Below are 13,005 nucleotides of genomic sequence, written 5' to 3' on the forward strand. Positions count from 1 at the left end.
CATTTGCACGAACTGGTCTCCACACGAGGCTCCTCCTTCTGTATTGCAACTCCCCAAAAAAAAGCCAGGATCAGTAATGGTAACCATGAAACTATCGGATTGTCGTAAAAACCCATCTGGTTCACTAATGTCTTTCAGGGAAAGAAATCTGCCGTCCTTACCTGGTCTGGCCGATGAGTAACTCCAGACCCACAGCAATGTGGTTGACTCTGAACTGCCCTCTGAACTGGCCTAGCATGCCACTCAGTTGTAACAAACCGCTATAAAACAAAATAATAAAAATGAATCTGGGAGGATCACCTGTCCTGATCCATATCAGCCTCCTTCTAAGGTCCCCAACACCACAGAAGCCAGACTTCAGCCAATTCGATTCACGCCACGTGATATCAAAAACGGCTGAGCACACTGTCGACAGCAAAGGCTATGGGCCCTGACAACATCCCGGCTATCATGCTGGAGACTTGTGATCCAGAACTTGTTGCGCATCTAGCCAAGCGGTTCTAGTGAGGCTACAACACTGGCATCGAACCAACAATGTGGAAGAGTGCCCAGGTATTTCCTGTCCACAAGAAGCAGGACAAATTCAATCCAGCCAAATACCGCCCCATCAATCTACGCTCAATCATCAGCAAAGTGATGGAAGTTGTCATCGATAGTGCTATCAAGTGGCACTTACTCACCAATAACCTGCTAATGGATGCCCAGCTTGGGTTCTGCCAAAACCTCTCGGTTCCCGACTTCATTACAGCCTTGGTCCAAACATGAAATAAGGAGCTGAATTCCAGAGGAGAAGTGCAAGTGACTGCCCTTGGCATCAAGGCAGCATTTGACTGAGTGTGGTATCAAGGAGCCCTAGTAAATCTGAAGTCAATGGGAATCGGGGGGTGGGGTGGAAACTCTCCATTGGTTGGAGTCTTACCTAGCACAAAGGAAGATGGTTGTTGTGACTGAAGGTCAGTCATCACAGCCCCAGGACATCGCTGCAGGATTTACTCAGGGCAGTGTCCTTGGTCGAACCATCTTCAGCTGCTTCATCAATGACCTTCCCTCCAGCATAAGGTCAAACGTGGGGATATTCGCTGATGATTGCAGTGTTCAGTGCCATTAAGATCTCCTCAGATAATGAAGCAATCCATGCCCGTATACAAAAAACCTGGACAACATTCAGGCTTGTGCTGATAAGTGGCAGGTAACATTCGTTCCACAGAAGTGCCCGGCAATGACTATTTCGAACAAACGAGAGTCTAACCACCTCCCCTTAACATTCAACGACATTACCATCGCCGAATCCCCGACCATCAACATCCTGGGGGGTTACCAGTGACCAGAAACATAACGGGACCAACCCCATAAATACTGTGACAACAAGAGAAGGTGAGAGGCTAGATATTCTGCGGCGGGTGTCTCATCTCCTGATTCTCCAAAGACTTTCTGCCATCTACAAGGCACAAATAAGGAGTGTGATGGAATACTCTCCACTTGCCTGGATGAGCGTTGCACCAACAATACGCAAGAAGCTAGTCACCATCCAGCACAAAGCAGCCCGCTTGATTGGTACCCCATCAACCACCTTAAACAATCACTCCCTCCACCAGCGGTGCACCTTGGCTGCAGTACGTACCATCGACAAGATTCACTGCAGCAACTCACCAAGGCATCTTCGGCAGCACCTGCCAAATACGCAAACTTTTTCTCCAGAAGGAGAAGGGCAGCAGGCGCATGGGAGCGCCCCCACCTCCAAGTTCCCCTGCAAGTCGCAGACCATCCTGCCTTAGAAGTATATTGCTGATCCTTCATTTTCACTGGCTCAAAATCTTGGTTCGAAACCTGCTTGCAGCAACTTTGCCACAAATTCTTTATTTTATTTAATCGGCTCCCTGTGGAGAACACTGGCCCCGAAACTGATCAGAATTCCCTCCTCTGCAATTTATTACACTGATTAGCGCAAAGTTGTTGTTCTAATTGAAACACTAATAATTTATCGGCATGAATTAGATATTGTGGATTTGTTGGGAACTAGTGAGCAATACACACACAGAACAGCGTCAAAATACTAATTAATAAAGAGCCCTGCAGTGTTTGGAAGGGAATTACCTTCAGCTAATGAGTGGAAACGCAATTTGGTTTTCTAAAGTTGAACACAATTTAAAAAGTTTGTAAAACGACCGCAGCAGGAGTCGACGCTACAATCTTCTGATAACATCAGGAGCAGCTTCGGATCCACGCGCCACTAGAAGTAGTGTGCAGGTCAGGTGATATCTGTAGACAGAGAAACACAGGTTCAACCTTGCAGGTCCTTGAGCTCTCGGCAGAACTAAGGTTTTGCAGCTTTGCTTCAAAGTATTGCACTTCTAAACTTTTCTGCAAATAACAACATTAAAAAACTACCCAGGCCAGCAAAAAATAAATGTCCGGTACAGGCATCGATTCCACAACCTTGGCGGTATTAGCACCACGCTCTAACCAACTGCGGTAACTGGCTTTGTTCCACTTCTTTTGTTGTTGCATTTAATTTATGTTGACTTCTGGTCTTTGTCAGTTGACTTCGAAGGCTGTAAAAGAAAGACTCGGATTTCTACAGCGCTTTTCAACAGGACGTCTCAAAACGCTTTACAACCAGTGAAGTTGTAGTCACTGTTGTAATATAGGAAAAACAGCAGCAGCCAATTTGTGCACATCAAGCTCCCACAACCAACAATGATATAATCGAGAATAATCTGTTTTAGTGATGTTGATTTACGGATAAATATTTGCTGCAGGACACCGGGGTGAACCTCACCACCCTGCTGTACTTCCAATAGTGCCATGGGATCATTTATGTCCACCACAGCCGGCACAGCGGGCCTCAGTTTTGGAATTTTGTTCCACCACAATCTATAACCTTATGGACCAGCATATCCCTCCCTTTACTATTAGCATCAAGAAACAGGACCAACCCTGGTTCAATGAGGTGTGTAGAAGTGCATGTCATGAGCAGCACCAGGCATACCTAAAAATGAGGTGCCAACCTCATGAAGCTACAACACAGGACTACACACATGCTAAACTATGGAAACAGCATGTGTATACAGAGCTAAGCGATCCAACAACCAACGGATCAGAACAAATCTCTGAAATCCTGCCACATCCAGTCGTGACTATTTTAATTTAATTTAATTCGTTCCTAGGATTTGTGCATCGCTGGCAAGGCCAGCATTAATTGCCCATCCCTAATTCCCTTTGAGAAGGTGTTAGTGAGAAGCCCTCTTGGCCTGCTGCAGTCAATGTGGTGAAGGTACTCCAATAGTACTGTTAGGGAGGGACTTCCATGATTTTGACCTAGCGATGATGAAGTTATGGTGATATATTTTCACGTTGGGATTGTGTGTAACTTGGAGGGCAATTTGGAGGTGATGGTGTTCCCATGCACCGGCTGCCCTTATAAAAACATAACAACATAAGAAATAGGAGCAGGAGCAGTCGATTCATCCCCTCAAGCCTGCACCGCCATTCAGTAGGATCATGGCTGATCTGATCAGGCCTCAATTCGAATTTTCTGCCTGTTGCCCCATATCCTTGACTCTCCTGTAGTTCAACAATCTGTCTATCTCAGCCTTTAATATAATCAATGATTCAGGCTGCACAGCTCTCTGGGTTAGATAATGCCAAAGATTCTCGATTCTCTGAGAGAAGAAATTCCTCCTCATCTCGGTCTTAAATGGACAAACCCTTATTCTAAAACTATGCCACCTGATTCTAGATACACCCATGAGGGAAAACACCCTCTCAGCATCTACCCTGTCAAGCCCCCTCAGAATCCTATATGTTTCCATATGATCACCTTTCATTCTTCTAACCTCCAATGAGTATAGGCCCAACCTGCTCAACCTTTCCTCATAAGACAATCCCTTCATCCCAGGAATCAACCTAGAGAACCTTCTCTGAACTGTCTCCAATGCAAGTATATCCCTCCTTAAATAAGGAGAACAAAAATGTATGCAATACTCCAGGTGTGTTCGCAACTGTACATTTGGAGCAAGACTTCCCGACTTTTATACTCCATGCCTTTGCAATAAAGGCCAACATTCCATTTGCCTTCTAAATTACTGCATGCTAACTTTTTGTGTTTCATGTACGAGGACACTCAGATCCCTCTTAACCGAAGCATTCTGTAGTCTCCCTCCATTTTAATAATATTTTGCTTTGCTGTTCTTTCTACCAAAGTGGATAACATCACATTTTCCCACATTATACTCCATCTGCAAAGTTATACCCACTCACTTAATCTATCTATATCCCTTTGAAGACTTTTTGTGCCCTCCTCACAACTTGCTTTCCCACCTATCTTTGTATCATCAGCAGATAAGGCTGTGGTAGAGGTCGCGGGTTTGGGAGGTGCTGTTGAAGGAGCCTTGGTGAGTTGCTGCAATGCATCTTGTAGAGGGTACAGGCTCCAGACACGGTGTGCTGGTGGTGGAGTGAGTGAATGTTTATGGCGGTGGATGGGGTGCCAATCAAGCGGGCTGCTTTGTCCTGGATGGTGTCGAGCTGGTTGAGTGTTGTTGGAGCTGCACGCATCCAGGCAAGTGGAGATTATTCCACCACACTCCTATCTTGTCCCTTGTAGAAGGTGGAAATGATTTGGGGAGTCAGAAGATGAGAAACTCGGCACAGTATACCCAGCCTGTGACCTGCTCTTGTAACCACACTCTTCATCTGACTGGTAACCCCCAGGATGTTGATGTTTTCGATTGTATTCCGCCATTGTTTTCAGACCCCTCCACAAACTGCATTGCAGAGCCACTAACCACATCCATCTCACGATCATTTGTCTGAGGCTGAACCACACTGTTCACAACCTTGATGTCATATTTCACCCTGAAATGAGCTTTCCATCATATATCCACAGCATTTCAAAGACCACCTACTTCCATCAACGTAACATCACCCGTCTCCGCCCTTGCCTCAGCTCATCTGCTGCTGAAAGCCTCATCCATGCCTTTGTTACTTCTAGACTTGACTATTCCAACGCACTCCTGGCTGGCCTCCGACATTCCACCCTACATAAACTTGAGGTGATCCAAAACTCTGCTCTCCCTTTCCCTAACTCGCACCAAGTCCCGTTCACACATCACACCTGTGCTCCCTGACCTACATTGACTCCCGGTTAAGCAGTGTCTCGATTTCAAAATTCTCATGCTTGTTTTCATATCCCTCCATGTCCTCGCCCCTCCCTATCTCTGTAATCTCGTTCAGCCCCAAAACCGCCTGAGATATCTGCGCTCCTCTAATTCTGCCCTCTTGAGCATCCCTGATTATAATCGCTCACCCTTTGGTGGCCGTGCCTTCTGTTGCCCTAAGCTTTGGAATTCCCTGCCGAAACCTGTCTGCCTCTCTTTCCTCCTTTAAGACACTTCTAAAAACCTATCTCTTTGACCAAGCTTTTGGTCACCTTCCCTAATTTCTCCTTATGTGGATTGGTGTCAATTTTTTTTCCGAAAATACTCCTGTGCAGAGCCTTGGGACGTTTTACTACATAAAAGGCGCTATATAAATGCAAGTTGTTATTGTTGATGATGGTGGTTGGGGATTCGGTGATGGTCATGCTGCTGAATGTCAAGGGGTGGTGCATAGACTTTCGCTTGTTGGAGCTGATTTACTGGCACTTGTGTTGGCTGTGTTCATGTGTGGCAGAAAGTGCCATATCTACTGCATTTACCGATCGGATAGTGTATGATCGACAACTGCAGGTTGTATGCAGAAAGATTAATGCAGAAAAATGCCAGAGAGTGTTTCTCGAAAATAAAATCTTAGGACACATAAGCCAAACCTGATGGCCGGTTAGCTCAGTTGTTTGAGCATGAAGGTCACGGTTCGATCCCCGTACGGGCCATTGACCTTTTTGTATTGAGTTAGTTTCTTCTTGTTCTTTTTGAGCAGCTTAAAAAGTTTGGAAGTAAACGCACACGGGACCTGCAATATTTTGACGCAAAGCTAACGACTTAGTTCTGCCCAGAGCTCATGGACCTGAAAGATTAACCCTGTGTTTCTCTGTCCACAGATGTTTCCAGCATTTAATAAACAATTCCAGATCCAGCATCTGCTGCAATTGGCTTTTCATTTTACTGCAGCATCCCCGCTTCTATTAAGAAATACAAATGTTGTGGTTAGTATCTGGAGTGCACTGCCTGAAAGGGTGGTGGAGGCAGATTCAAGAGTGGCTTTCAACAGGGAAAACATTGGAGGGCTGCAGGGAAAGGGTGGAGGAGTGGGATAAGCAGAAGTTATCTTGTAGAGACACGGCACGCGCTCGTCGGGCCGTATGGCCTCCTTCTGTGTGGTAACCATTCTATGATTCTATGAAAGATTCTATAAGTGCAAGTCTTTCTTTTAGAGCCTGCTGAGAAAAAAGTGAATGAGCCGACAAAGAGGAAAATCAACCATAAATGAACTGATAACCAAGTGATTGAAGGCTGGTTAGCTCAGTTGGTTAGAGTGTGATGCTAATACCACCATGCTCGCTGCTTCAATCCCCATGCGAGCTGTTTGATTCTTGGTAGACAGGGGTTTTTCTTGATTTTGTTATTTGTTGAAATGTGTGGATGGAAACTCACACGGGTCCTGCAATAATTTGAAGCAAAGCCGGAAATCCTGAGTTATGACCTGCGGAGCATTTCCAACATTAAATGAACAATTCCAGATCCATCGGGACTTCTCGTATTTCAATCAGTCAACGGTTCACAGCCGCTGATTAGTTTGGAGTGCAAAGAATAGAACTGAAATAAATACAATCCCCGGGATTTAATCACTCATTATTAACATACCGTCAGAAACAGAACGTTCAGTCCAACCAGTCCAGGCCGACGTTTATGCTTCACCCGAGCCTCCTCCCGTCTTTCCTCATCTGAATCTATCAGCATAAACTTCTATTCTCTTCTCCCTCATGTGCTTATCTAGCCTCCCGTTAAATGCATCTATACTATTCAACCCCTCCCTGTGGTAGCGCGCTCCACATGCTCAGCACCCTTTGGGTAAAGATGTTTCTGCTGAATTCCCAATTGAATTTGTTGCTGACTATCTTATATTGATGGCCTCTAGTTCTGCTCTTCCATACAAGTGGAAACATTCTCTCTGTATTCACCCTGTAAAAACGTTTCATATTTTTAAATATCTCTATTAGGTCACTTCTCAGCCTTCTTTTTTCAAGAGAAAAGAGACCCAGCCTGTTAATCTTTTCCTGATATGTATACCTTCGCATTTCTGGTACCATCCTTGTAAATCTTCTCTGTACCCTTGGTCTAACCAAGGTTTGTTACTGGGTTAGCATAATTTCCCTACTTTTCAATTCTATCTCTCTAGAAATAAACCCTAGTGCTTGGTTTACTTTAACCAAGGTTTGTTACTGGTTTAGCATAATTTCCATACTTTTCAATTCTATCCCTCTAGAAATAAACCCGAGTGCTTGGTTTGCTTTTTTTATGGCCTTTTTATTCTGTGTAACAACTTTCAGTTATTGTGTATTTGTACTTCGAGACCCCTTTGTTCGTCTACCCCACCTAGACTCGTGCCCTCCAAGTGATAAGTGACCTCCCTATTCTTCCTACCATAATGAAATACTTCACATTTATCTGTGTTGAACTTCATTTACCAATTCTGTGCCAATTCTGCAAGTTTATTAATGTCCTCCTGTAACTTGTTGCAGTCCTCCTCAGCATTGACTAGCCCCCCAACTTGGTGTCATCCGCAAATTTATAAATTGTGTTTCAGATTACTAATCTAAATCATGAATATAAATTGCGAACAGCAGTGGCTCCAGCTCTGATACTTGTGGAACACCACCGCCAACCTTCTGCCACTGTGAATAAGCTACCTTTTACTCCAACTCTCTGCCTTCTGCCCTGAAGCCAGCTAGCAATCCATTCAACTACTTGTCCCCTGACTCAGCATTCTCTGACCTTGTTCATCAGTCTAGTATCGGGTACATTATCGAAGGCCTTATGAAAATCAAGAAACATTACATCTGCTGCATTACCATTGTCTACTCTCTCTGTTGGTTTGGAGTGCAAAGAATGGGACTGAAATGACATCGGCCATCTCCAGTTCCCTGCTCCCCTCACCCACTCCAACCTACCTCCCTCTGAACTTGCCGCAGTCCGTTCTCTCCGATGCAACCCTAACATTTTCATTAAACCTACTGACAAAGGTGGTGCTGTTGTTGTTTGGTGAACCGTTCTCTACCATGTGGATGCTGAACAGCAACTCACTGACACCACCTCCTACCTTAAGCCTGGACCATGTCCCCACTACTGAACATCAAGCAATCGTTTCCAAGACTGTCACTGACCTCACCTCCTCTGGAGATCTTGCCCCATGGCCGCCAACCTCTCACTTCCTCAACACCGCACTGCCCACTTCTACCTCCTTCCCAAGATCCACAAACAGGACTGCCCTAGCCGACCAATTGTTGGGGCCTCTTCTTTCCCCACAGAACTGATTTCTTTATAGCTAGACTATTTTTTCTCGACTGGTCACTTTAACAGTTTCCGGTTCCCAAACGTCTCCTTTCCACTATGGACGCCCAATCCCTCCACGCCTCCATCCACCACCAGGACGGCCTTAAGCCGCTCCACATCTTCCTTGAACAGAGGCCTCACCAGTCCTCATCCACCACCGCCCTCGACCGCCTGGCTGAACTTGCCCTCACATTGTACAACTTCTTCTTTGATTCCACTCACTTCCTCCAAATTAAAGGTGTTGCATGGGCCGTAGCTATGCCTGCCTTTTCGTGGGATATGTGGAACATTCTTTGTTCCAGTCCTACTCAGATCCCCTTCCTCACCTCTTTTCCGGTACATCGATGACTGTATTGGTGCCGTTTCCTGCTCTCACCCTAAACTAGATATTTTCCTTCACTTTGCTTCCAATTTCCACCCTTCCCTCACCTTCACATGGTCCATCTCCAACTCTTCCCTTCCCTTCCTCGACTTCTCTGCCCCCATTTCTGGGGCTAGGCTTTCTACCAACATCCACTATAAGCCCACTGACTCCCCCAGCTACCTGGACTACACTTCCTCCCACCCCGCTTGCTGTAAGGATTATATTCCATTCTCCCAGTTTAACAAGTCTCCATTGCACCTGTTCTGACGATGCCACCTTCCATATCAGTGCTTCCGGCAAGTCTTCCATTTTTCTCAACTGAGGATCACCCTCTACCGTGGATGACATGACCCTCGACTGTGTCCGTTCCATTTCCTGCACTGCTGCTCTCACCCCTTCCCCTCACTCGCAGAAACATGATAGGGTTCCACCCTTGTCCTCACCTTTCACCCCACGCGTCTCCACATTCAACGGATCAGCCTGCGCCAATCCAGCCACCTACAACATGATCCCACCACCAAACACATCTGCCCTCCCCACTTTCAGTATTTTGAAGGGACGGCTCTCTCCACGACACCCTGGTCCACTCCTCTATCACCCCAACACCCCTTCCCCACTCGCCTGACATCTTCCCGTGCAAGTGCTGGCAATGCATCACCTGCCCTTTTACCTCCTTCCTTCCCATCACCCAGGGCCCCTTCCAGGTGAATCAGCGATTTACTTGTACTTCTTACAATTTAGTAAACTATATTCGCTGCTTTTACATTGTGAGACTAAACGCAGATTGGGTGATTGCTTTGCGGAACACCTCCATTCATTCCACAAGTGTGACTCCGAGCTTCTGGGCGCCTGACACTATAATTCTCCACTCCACTCCTTCTCTGATCTCTCCTTACTTGGCCAGTTACATTGTTACAATGAAGCTCTACGTAAGCTCGAGGAACAGCACCTCATCTTTCTATGAGGCATTATACAGCCTTCTGGACTTAACACCGAGTTCAACAATTTTAGACTATTAATTGGCCCCTCTATTTCTTTTTTTTTTATTTGTTCTCATATTTCCTCACATGGCAGTTGTTAATGTTTCTGCCATCATCATTCACACCTCATCTTGAGCCACCTTTTGTTCGTTAACTTGTCCCATTACCTCTCGTTTTGCCTTGCACCATTATCCGTTTTGCCTGTCAATCTCTCCTGCCTTCCATTCTGTCACAGGCATTCCCTTTGTTCTTACCTCGCCTCCTCCCACCCCTGATTAAAAACATCCCTCCTCTAACCTTTTCCTGTTCTGAGGAAGGCTTCGATCTGAAACGTTAACTTTGTGTCTCTCTCACTCGATGCTGCCTGACCTTCTAAATGCTTCCAGCATTCTCTGTTGTTATTATTGAAATGAACACAGTGACGGAGTTAAATCACCCTTTATTGCGATTAGTTTACAAAGCATTTTCGTGGCCGTGTGGTCTAATGGTTAAGATATCTGGCTTTGGTGTTAATTTTTCGTGCCATCAGAAGATTGCAGGTTCGATTCCTATGGTGCTCATTTTACACACTTTCTAATTTGTGTTCAACTTTAGAAAACCAAACCGCGTTTCCACTCTTTTCCTTCCAAACATTGCAGGGCTCTTCATTAAATGGAATTTTTACGTGTTTTCTTATGCGTAAATTTCTCACTGATCTTTGCAAATAGTTTCAAAAATATCCACAATATCTAATTGATGCCGCTAAATTATTTGTGTTTCCAATTGGACAGCAGCTTTGGATTACTCAGTGTAATAAAGTGCAGTGGAGGGAATTCGGGCTGGTTTCGCGGCCAGTGATCTGCACAGGGAGCCGAAGAAATGCAATTAAAATTTTGTGACAGATTCACAGTGAGCAGAGCTCGAGCCTGCACGGAGAAATCACATTGAACTTCAAGTTGAACGCCTTAACCACTCGGCCATCGCAGCAGGGCGTGCACAATGTTTCAAAACTGGAATGACCAGTGCAAAATATTAGACAATTGCCCTGCACAAATGGAAGGAAGTTTTGTGACAGCTGTACAGAGGCCTGGTTAGGCCACTGTGTACAGTTCTGCGCACTGCACCTTAGAAAGCTTATATTGACCTTGGAGGGAGTGCGGTGCAGATTCACGAGTGTGATGCCAGGGCTCCAAGGTTTAGGCTATGAGCAGACATTACATAAACTAGGCTTGTATTTCCTGGAATATTGAAGATTAAGGGGTGAGATCATAGAAATACAGAAATTTACGCCAGAGAAGGAGGCCATTCGACCCATCGTGTCTTTGCTGGATGAAAAAGTGCTATTTTGTCTAATCCCACTTTCCAGCTCTGGGCCCGTAGCCCTGTAGTGTACAGCACTTCAAGTACATATCCATAGTGCTTTCTATTAATGTGTTGGGTAATGACATCCAGATCCCCTCCACTCTCTGTGTAAATGGTTCTTGTCAACTCCTCTTTAATCATTTTACCATTTACTTTATATCTACGCCCCCTGATCATTGACATCTCTGCTAAGGGAAATAGGTCCTTCCTATCCACTGTATATAGGCCCCTCATAATTTTGTATGCCTCAATTATGTATCCCCTCAGCCTCCTCTGCTCCAAAGAAAACAACCCCACCCTATCCAATGTTTACTTATAGCTAAAATGTTCCAGTCCTGGCAACATCCTAGTAAATCTCCTCTGTACATTCTCTAGTGCAATCACATCTTTCCTGTAGGGTGGTGACCAAAACTGTCTGCAATACTCTAGCTGTGGCCTAACTAGTGTTTTATACTGTTCAAGCATAACAACTCTGTTCTTGAATTCTATGCCTTGGTAATAGAGACATAGAAACATGGAAGATAGGAGCAGGAGTAGGCCATTCGGGCCCTCGAGCCTCCTCCACCATTCAATGCGATCATGGCTGATCATCCAAATTCAGTACCCTGTCCCTGCTTTCTCCCCATGCCCATTGATCCCTTTAGCCTTAAGAAATATATCCAAACCCTTCTTGAATATATTTAATGAATTGGCCTCTACTGCCTTCTGTGGTAGAGAATGCCACAGGTTCACCTCTCGCTGGATGAAGAAATTCCTCCTCATCTCTGTCCTAAATGGCTTACCCCTTATCCTTTGACTGTGACCCCTGGTTCTGGACTCCCCGACCATCTAGTCTGTCCAGTCATGTCAGAATGTTATAAGTTTCCAGGTATCTGCATGGTGAATCTTCGCTGAACTCCTTCCATGGCAAGAACATCCTTCTCCAGATAAGGCGACCAAAACTGCACACAATACTCAAGATGTGGTCTCACCAAGGCCCTGTGCAACTGCAGCAACACATCCTTGTTCCTGTACTCAAACCCTCTTGCTTTGAAGGCCAACACACCATTTGCCTTCTTAACCACCTGCCGCCTAATGAAGGAAAATATTCCCTAGGAGTTTTTAACCAAGAATAAACACAGAAACTTATGGAAATATTCAGCAGCTCATCTGAAATAAAAACTGAAAATGCTGGAAGTATTCAGCAGGCAAACTGAAATAATGACCTGCTGAATATTGCCAGCACTTTTGGTTTTTATTTCAGATTCCAGCATAAGAACATAAGAACAAAAGGAATAGGAGCAGGAGTAGGCCAATCGGCCCCTCGAGCCCGCCCCGCCATGCAATAAGATCATGGCTGATCTGATCCTAACCGCCAATCCACTATCACAGAACCATCTCCTGAATCTAACAGAATTAGACACACGAAATAGGAGCAGGATCAGGCTACAAGGCCCCTGGGCCCGCTCCGCTACCCACAGGGCCATGACCGATCCGAACCTAGACTCATGTCCAAATTCCTGCCCGCTCCACGTAATCCTTAAATCCCTTTACTTCTAGGAAACTGTCTATTTCTGTTTTAAATTTATGTAATGATGTAGCTTCTACAGCTTTTTGGGGCAGCATATCCCATGGACATACCACCCTCTGAGTGAAGTAGTTCCTCCTCATCTCAGTTTTGAAAGAGCAGCCCCTTATTCTAGACTATGCCCGCTAGTTCTAGTTTCACCCATCATCGGGAAAATCTTACCCGCAACACCCCGATCCGACCCCTTCACAATCTTATATGTTTCAATAAGATCGCTTCTCATTCTTCTGAACACCAATGAGTAGAGTCCCAATCTACTCA

This window comes from Somniosus microcephalus, unplaced genomic scaffold, assembly GCF_052327205.1.
Source record: "Somniosus microcephalus isolate GS21.2 unplaced genomic scaffold, FLI_Smic_1.0 unresolved_chr8, whole genome shotgun sequence".
In the NCBI taxonomy this organism is placed as follows: Eukaryota; Metazoa; Chordata; class Chondrichthyes; order Squaliformes; family Somniosidae; genus Somniosus; species Somniosus microcephalus.